The sequence below is a fragment of the Oryctolagus cuniculus genome, chromosome 1 (assembly GCF_964237555.1).
Source record: "Oryctolagus cuniculus chromosome 1, mOryCun1.1, whole genome shotgun sequence".
Classification (NCBI taxonomy): Eukaryota; Metazoa; Chordata; class Mammalia; order Lagomorpha; family Leporidae; genus Oryctolagus; species Oryctolagus cuniculus.
In genome coordinates, this window is record NC_091432.1 from 96,809,334 (window position 1) to 96,817,479 (window position 8,146).

The window sequence follows — 8,146 nt, forward strand, 5'->3', positions numbered from 1 at the left end:
AGGATATACTTAGACTATATTATAATCTTACACATCTACCATCATATATGCAGTCTGTCAATAAACAAAATGTTATGATGCACACAACGTAATTAAGTCAATTTTAACAAGAACATTGAGAAATAACATTATTTATTAAATGAGAAGCTTTAAGGAGGATCCTATTCACATGACATACAATGGTAAACTCTAGATGGATTACAGTGAAGAATAAAGCTATGAAAATAATAAAGGAAATCTAGGACAATATTTGTTATCTTGGTGAGGAATTACATGTTAAACAAAAACTAAAAATTATAAATACGAATGGTAAAATTGATACGTATTTCCACATTAAAGTTAAGGGATTCGTTCCCCTGAAGGACTTTTTGTATATTTGTGTGTATATATACAATATACACATATATATGTATATACATATACATATATACAATGTGTATATACAATATATATACACATATGTGTATATGTGAAGGACTTTTTGTATATTTATGTGTATATATACAATATACACATATATATGTATATACATATATATATACAATGTGTATATACAATATATATACACATATGTGTATATATACACATATATATACAAAGTGTATATACACATTGTATATATATATATGTATATACATATATATGTGTATATTGTATATATACACACAAATATACAAAAAGTCCTTCAGGGGAATGAATCCCTTAACTTTAATGTGGAAATACGTATCAATTTTACCATTCGTATTTATAATTTTTAGTTTATATATACAATATATATATACACACATATATATGTGTATATATATATACACATATATATATGTGTGTATATATATATATATAAATGACAGTGTGAGTAAAAACTATTCACAAAATTTCAACCTGCCTAAAATTTTAATGTCCAAAATATATAAAGGACTCCTCTAATTCAGGAAATGTTGGTAAAAGGAAGCAACACTTGAAAATAGTTATAAAGAAGATTCATAAATTGCTAATTGGTATATGAAGAGACTTTTGCGGGGTCTTAGTCCACCCGAATGAGGATAGACTGGGTCTGAAGAACAGTAAGTGCGCCGCTCGCTCGTTCCCCAGCCTCCCAATCCTGGAGACAGTCAGACGCAGCAGGGAGTCAAGTCAAGCAAGCAAGAACTCAGTTTATTTCACGTGTAGCAAGGCCTTTTAAAGCACAAGACTGCAGGATTACTGGGGCAGGGCATAAGGACCAACCAATTACTTAAAAGGTCATTTTATGGGGCAACATTTTACAGGACCAGCCATATGTCTGTATACTCGTCATCAGTTGTCGTCACCTCCCCTGATGCTGTGCAGCCAATCAGCTTTGGTGATAAACGACTTTGGGTACCGCCCACCTTACTTCCTTTGGGTGCCATCTTTGAATTGCCTCTTGTGCCTTATTTCCCCACAACTTTCAACTTTACTAGCCATCAGAGAGATGCAGATTATAACACTGAATTTACACATCCCCGGATTAGCAATATTAGAAAGTTAAATATGGAGCTGGCATTGTGGCTTAGTCATTAAGCCTGCAACCTGCAGTTGCTGGCATTCCTTATGGCTGCCAGTTCCTGTCTAGGCTACTCCACTTCTGATCCAGTGATCCAGCTCCCTGCTAGAGACCTGGGAAAATCAGTAGAAGATAACTTGAGTGTTTGGGCCCCTGCTACCCACGTGGCAGACCAAGATGAAGCTCCAGGCTCCTGGCTTTAGCTTGGCCCAGAGCTGGCCATTGCAGCCATCTGGGGAGTGACTCAGCAAATGGAAAATATCTGCCTCTCTCTCTCTCTCTCTTTCCTCTTTCTTTCTTTCTGTAACTCTGATGTTCAAATAAATAAATAAATCTTTTTGAAAAAAGCAAGGACTATTAAAAAAAAGAAAACCACATACTATCATGTAACACTGATAGAAATGTAAGATAATTCTAATCACTTTATAATTCAATCAAAATATACATACATTAATATGGGGAATTTATAATTTAGCAATTATTTTTTCAGGTTATACTCAAATATCAGGGACAACTTCTATTAGGTTCTTATGTCAGCAGGTTTAAGATTATACTTCATATTATTGTTCCTGCTAGTAAGCAATTGGAAACCTCAACAGGTCACTGGTTATCCTTGTAAACTGAGAACATTTGATAAATGCCACTGTACAATCATTTAAGTGAATCAATTAGGCATGCATACATAGAATACTGATTTTATATACTTAATAATACATTATTTTGTTTGATGAGGAAATATATAAACATATTAAAGTACATTCCAGTTATAAAAAATCAAAGATAAAAAATAAAGGGATCATATAACAAATAAACAAAATAAAGAGATTTTGAGAAGGTGATAGTGTGAGATTACTTGTGAAATATGATATATGCAACTCTGAGCACTCGCATTACAATAGAAGTTAGGAAAACTAAGAGAAGATCAAAACCATAAAAGCAACGTTCAGGTCGTTAAATATTTTCTACTCTTTGTTCCTCATTTACTGACAAAATGTAGATTTTTGTTCTTCTATCCTCAAAGGTGTGTACCCACTCATCAATGTACTGAATCCTAATTTTTCAAAATATTTTATTTGTTATTCTTTGTGATAACGTATTTTTTAAATTTGCATTATATTCAAAGGCATGATGGCCTCACTAACTAAAGAGCAAAACAAGTGAAAAGTAAAAGGACAATAGTCCAGCAGGAAGATAGGAAAATGCTATAAACAATAATCAATGGAAAAGATGTTCAACTTCTCTCATGTATGTTTTATATTTTTTAAAGATTAGATTTATTTATTTATTTAAAAGTCAGAGTTACACAGAAAGAAAGAGAGGCAGAGAGAGAGAGAAAGAGAGAGACCTTCCATCCACTGGTTCACACCCAACTGGCTGCAAACTTCTGAAGTCAGGGACCAGGAGCTTCTTCCGGGTCTCCCATGCGGGTGCAGGGGGTAAAGGACTTGGGCCATAGGAGAAAGCTGGATTGGAAGTGGAGGAGCTGGGACTCAAACCGGCACCTGTGTTGCATCCTGGTACTACAGGCAGCAGCTTTTCCTGCTATGCCACAGTGCCAGTCCCTTGTATATGTTTTAAAATAGTTAGACAATCGTTAAAACTACAGCAGTGTATAATTCCTATCAATTCATTTGACAAATATTTAAAATAAAGTTTGATAAACACTGTATTTGCAGCAATACTGATACACCTATGCATTATTCCTTACTTTTTGCATTAGTCATATTTTACTTCCAGTTATAACTACAGAAAGAAAATTAATACAAGTCAGGAAAATCAATTATTTCTGTCTTACTACATGTAACTGCAATTAATCAAATAATACTGTCAGACTAATTTTTGTTTTTCTATCTTTCTCAGAATTGTGTATCTTTCTGTGTATCCCACATTGAGAAGAATCTGGCTTAATTTGAGTCCTGTTCTTATACCTGAATCAGTCCTTTAGAAAGGGGGATAATGCACTCCATTACACAGTGAACTCAACTTTGTGATTAAAAGTTGAACTGTTTCACCAAAACTACACTGATTTGAGAAGAAGTTTGCCCTTCTGGCCAAAAAATATTATGCACAAGCTAAAAGTTGCGAAAAACAGTTTGGGGCACATAGAAGTAACTACCCAAGGGATGTACACAGGTCACAAATAAGATTTTTACAATTGACTCCTTGCATGATCTATAGTGCCCCACATTAATTCTAGTCTGAGCTGCAACAGTTTTACAAGAGATTGACTTGTCATAATTTCTAAATAGAACAAAAACAAAGCCTTAAAGCCTCAAAGGATTCCCAATGCCTTTACCTTCTGTATTAAGTTGTTTATAATTAAGTTTGACACTGGTTATGGAAGTACCAAGGTGCGGTCCTGATAATTCTTGAGTTCTAGTCACACTTTGTCACATGCCTCATGGTAATCATGATCAGTTAATGCTAACAGCACATGGACTGATTTCCTGGCGTATTAGCTTGAAGACACTGTCTAACCAGGTGATAGTCACAGCCTTAGATGTAATTAGTGGAACACAGGTGTGTCTGGCCTCTCGTCTAGGAACCAGAAGTTCTAGTCCAGCAGAGTTTAAAACTGTGTGAATGAGAAACATGAATTTCCAAGTGGGTCAATGAGAAGGATGATGAGAGATGCCACTTCTGGGTCTTCCTGTTAGAACTCAATCATATTTTGGTTCCAATTCCACAGAGGATGATTACCAAGATGACGCCTAAATTGTATGTTCTTACGGTATTTAAAATGCAGTCATGTGTTGCTTAATGATGTAATATGTTCTTCAAAAGGCATCATGAGGCAATTTCATTGTTGAGCGATCATCACGGAATATATACAAAGCTAGAAGGCATAGGTCAATAACTTGATGTGACCTCTTGCCATCAAGGAATGCAGTAAACATAAGTGCTACAACATGCTGTATAGCACTGCATATTGTTTTACAGTAAACTTTTTATAAATAGAAGCAATACAATATAAAATACAGGTAAAATAGAGTATAAACACATGAATCAGTAGTGCAGTTACTCAACATCATTAAGTATTGCATTCTGTGTGTAATTGCATGTGCTGCACTTTCATACAACTGGCAGTGCAGTAGGTGTGTTTACCAAGACTACCACAGTTGTTCCATGACATTGCAACAGCTAAGACATTACTAAGCTATCAGAAATGTTCAGCTATATTATCATATTATGAGATCACTATCATGTTTGTTGTCCTTTGTTGACTGGAACATCATTATGAAATGGAAGGCGGTATTTTGTCAGCTAGAAAGTTTTGGGTAGTGTGGTATGTGGTAGAACCATGTACTAAATGATTGGTTAAATTTTTTCTCACCCCACTCTTTGTTTGCTATGAAGTATATGTAAATTACTTTTATGTGAAATCCTATGACAATAATTTAGACAGTTGGTGAGAATTCAGGACAGAGCACCACTGGTAGTCTCTATGCATTCGGTTTCATTAGTATGGCTTTCCAATGAGAACAAAACATTGCAAAGAATGCTACCTCTGAAAGAGGGAATGGTAAAATAATCCATTAACTATTGGTATATCTCTTACAGAGTGGTACTGCATCCAGAGTTTAATGGCAGTTTATAATGCCAATACTTTGAACGTGTTGCAGTGGCCCTAGCTACTTCCACCTTGGTTAGACATAGCTTGTGTTATTGGAAGATATGCAGCTTCCATTTTGTCACTATGCATGCTTTCTATGTTGAAAAACCGAGTAGCAGAAGAAAAGAGGGAATCAAAGTCAGAGTCTGGTTGAATACCACTTACCAGTCATTCCTTACCTGTAGTTGTCCAATGCCTTCTCCGACGTGCGAGGTAAAGATTTATATACTTTATTCACTCTTGTAGGTCAATCTCATGCTTCTTTCCTGGACCTCTTTGCCATCTTCTAATCTTATTACTTCAAGGATTTTGACTAACTTCTGAAACCAGTGGAAAATAATTTTTGTATATCTTGATACATGCTGTTTCCTTCTCTCCACCAAATGATGCGCAGATATACTGCTAAAGGCTCTGCCACTGGGAGACTTCTCACTGTCCGCCATTGTCTCAGAGCTGCTCCAGGGACCTTAAATCTCTGTTGGAATATTTAGTTAAACTTTATTCTTGGAGCATCTGGAAGGGCATTTCTAGATGGGAGTAACCCTTGAATTGCTGCACTGAGTGCACTAATTTATCCTCCCCAATTTGGGTGAGTCTCATCTAATCTAATCTGAAGGGTGTCTTAATATGATGAAATCAGAGTATGAGAGAATTTTCTCTCTCTTCCCAAATGTTCTAAGTTAAAATATCAATCTTCTACACTTGAACTGAAGCTTTCATCATTGACTTTTTTAGTTCTCAATCCTTTGCACGCAGACTTGAACAATACCACTGCCTCTTCTGTATTTCCAGGTTGCAGATGCCATGTTGTGGAACTTTGTGACCTCAACTACAAGAAAATATTCCATAAAATAAATCTGCTTATCTATCTCCTTATCTATCCATCTATCTATCATCTATTTACCTTCTTGTCTATTTTCCTGTTGATTGTTTCCCTGGAGAATCCTGAATAATATATCTGCTAAATTAATTTACTTTTGAGAAAACCATGTACTTGTGAAAAATGTATATCTTACCCTCATTCCCCTACCCATCTCTAATCTGTGTTTTCATAATATGTTGAATCTAATGATTGCCTCACTATATTTCATTGTCTCTTGTAAAAAATAATTCTTGGTTTTCCTTCTCTGATGAACTTAACATATTAATCTGATTATAGGTATTTTTAAACTATGTTGGAACATCCACCTCACATATGCATTAATTGCAAACAAACTATCTGTTATTAAACATAGGGATCATTTCTTATTCATCTCAGCATCTCATATCTCAGTAAGTAACTGGCACAAAGTAGATACTCATTTGCCAAATTATTTTTAATTGAATAATCTCTGCATGTCTTATAGCAAAAAAAAAATATCAAACACAGAGTAGGTATGTAAAATTGCCTGCTGAACTGAGTTTAATAATCTGAGCTACACTTTTCTTTCCTTCTTAAACTTTGAGTTAACTTTTGATAAAACAAAATAAAAAACTATTCTGAAATTTGACCACTGTTTGATGAAAGTCTATGTAAGAAATATTAAAGAAGGTAGAAAGCTTCATGTGTTATTGATTGCTTGTGGAACTGGATGAACAGTGATTTAGAATGTTTAATGACATGACAAGAAGATTTGGAATTAAGGAGGGGATCCAGCCCAGTTCTATTCTGAGGTTATTACGATCTGTTATGTTCATGATCCTTAAGCCAAATATTAATAATTTGTTTTATTTACATAAGATTAAAACTATATTTTCAAATAATATTAGGTGGTTCACCCACAAATGTTTAAGTGTCTGGTACTTCTACACCAAATCATTCTTCTCTCACCCCAGTCAAAACTTTTTTTCAGGAAGTAGAGATATTTCCTTAGGCTATCAAGGATATAGAGAATGACTAACTTATTTCATAGGTTTTGTGGAAGCCAAGTCCCAAGATAACTAAGCAACTCTCAATATATAGTGATTACACATCAGTATTCTTTATTCAGTATTATGATTAGATCCAGAGATGGGTATCTATAATATCAACTCTGAACATATTAACTACAGGTTAGTATTCTAAAAACAACATAAAATATCTAGTTTTACATGCAAAATAATGAAATTGCTATGCAATATGAGGCATGTTGGTAAAAAGTGGATAGTTGCTACTATCTCTAATATGTAGTTGCCCATAATTGTCTGCCTTTGACCCACAAATTGCTCCAAAGTATTTATACAACACCTCTTCCCTCATTTCACTTGCAATTTTATATTTTACTTTTACCTTCCCATTTCATTCATGCCAAGTTTTATACTTTCAGTATAGTTGTTGTCAATTTGTATTTGCCCTCTGACTATTCATTTATAACCATGCTCCATGGCATCCCCTTTTCTCATGTCTTACAGGGAATCCTGGATCCACCTCACCTCAAAATTTTCTCCATAACTGCAGCACTGTATCATATGATATTCAATGAAACTCTATAGATATAGTAGCCCAATCATGCTTTTATTTTCTACATATTTAGACATAGAAGCTCAAAATTAAACCATTTTAACTAATACCACAAAATATTTTAATAGCAAAATCAGGATGAGGAATAATATTTTTCCATTTTCTATCCCACTTATGATTCATTTCTGGGCAACATGTTGCCCAATGTCTGGCATATGGGTATTCAATAAAGCATCTATTTTGTTAAAGAATAGAAACCAAATAAAATGAAAAATAACCTTAGAATGTTTTGCCAAGTGTTTACTCATGCCGTATTTCTTTTTTATTTTGCACTACTTCCCAACAAAAAATACAATTAAATATTATTACTTTAAAGGAAAAAAATTACAATAGTTTAGACCAAGATCAACAAAGTGAAGTGCTTGCAATATTAGAAGTTATTCAGACAAAATATTATGGTGCAGAAAATATATTAGGATTTGTATTGTACTTTTTGTTATCATAATTGCCTATATTGTTGAAAAATCAAACATCGGGCAGTACCAATGTGTATTAATAAGAATACCAATAACCCTCACCTCCACTGATA